Raw genomic sequence first — 1,020 nt, forward strand, 5'->3', positions numbered from 1 at the left:
CTAACCTACCCCCCACCCCATTGTTGTGTGTATGTGCTCCCTTTTTTTATTTTCTATTCTCATTTTTCCCCATTATTGCGGACAGCTCTGCTCCCCTCTACCTATCTTAGTCCCGGGGTCTATAGGCTCAGGCATAATGCGCTGACCCCTGTCTCAGCCTGAGGGTCAGTGTTAGTCTATAATTTATAGCTTTATAACACGTCTTATTTTATATCTTTGCATGATCTTCTGTCTTATGCTCCATGCCTATATCCCCTGCGTGGGAATTTGTTATTTGGTTTCCTTTACGTCAATAAAAACATTGTACCAGAAAAAGCATTCTCACTTATATTCATGAAGCAATATGGACTACAAGCATAAAGCACCGTACCTTCTAGCATTTTAAAGTATCGCTCGTCCCTCTAGTGATCAATGTATCCAGTGACATCATATCTGTGTGCCAAATAAAAGGATTGTGGGAGGAATAGTCCTCACGTCAGATAATTTCTTTGCACGAATTTGTGCCAGGACTAGTTATAAAAGCAGCAGAGGCCCAAGCAGAGCTCTCTTCCTCCTGGGCCTGAGACCAACCTCTCTGTGCAGCAGGGAGAGAAAGGTTGCGGCCTACCACACGGAGTATTACTTTCCAACTCGTGGCCTGAGGGGCCTAGCTCTGCCGTTCACCAATGGACATCCTTTCCAGCACCACTCTGGTCGCCTGCCAGTTAGTGTGTGTGGCAAGCTTCATGTCGGGAGATTGAGAGAGTGGATACGTTGCACGAGTGCTGTTCAGAAGACATCAGAACGATCTGGACGTTGGTGAGAGGGCAAATTGCTCCACCTGTATTAATTTTTTCTCACAGTTAGATTGAGACACGCTGCATGGACATCTTTACTCCAAGAACACTTTACTGCATTATTTGAACACTGTGCTCAGATATCTTTAGCTTTCCTCACTACAAGGAATCTACTGTTCTAACTACATCCACACAGATTACAGTTAATGAGCTCTGACAAGCCAGTGAAGAACATTAGATCTGC

This window comes from Lithobates pipiens, unplaced genomic scaffold (genome assembly GCF_037356315.1).
Source record: "Lithobates pipiens isolate NorthernLeopardFrog02 unplaced genomic scaffold, aLitPip1_a1.2 Scaffold_16, whole genome shotgun sequence".
Lineage (NCBI taxonomy): Eukaryota > Metazoa > Chordata > Amphibia > Anura > Ranidae > Lithobates > Lithobates pipiens.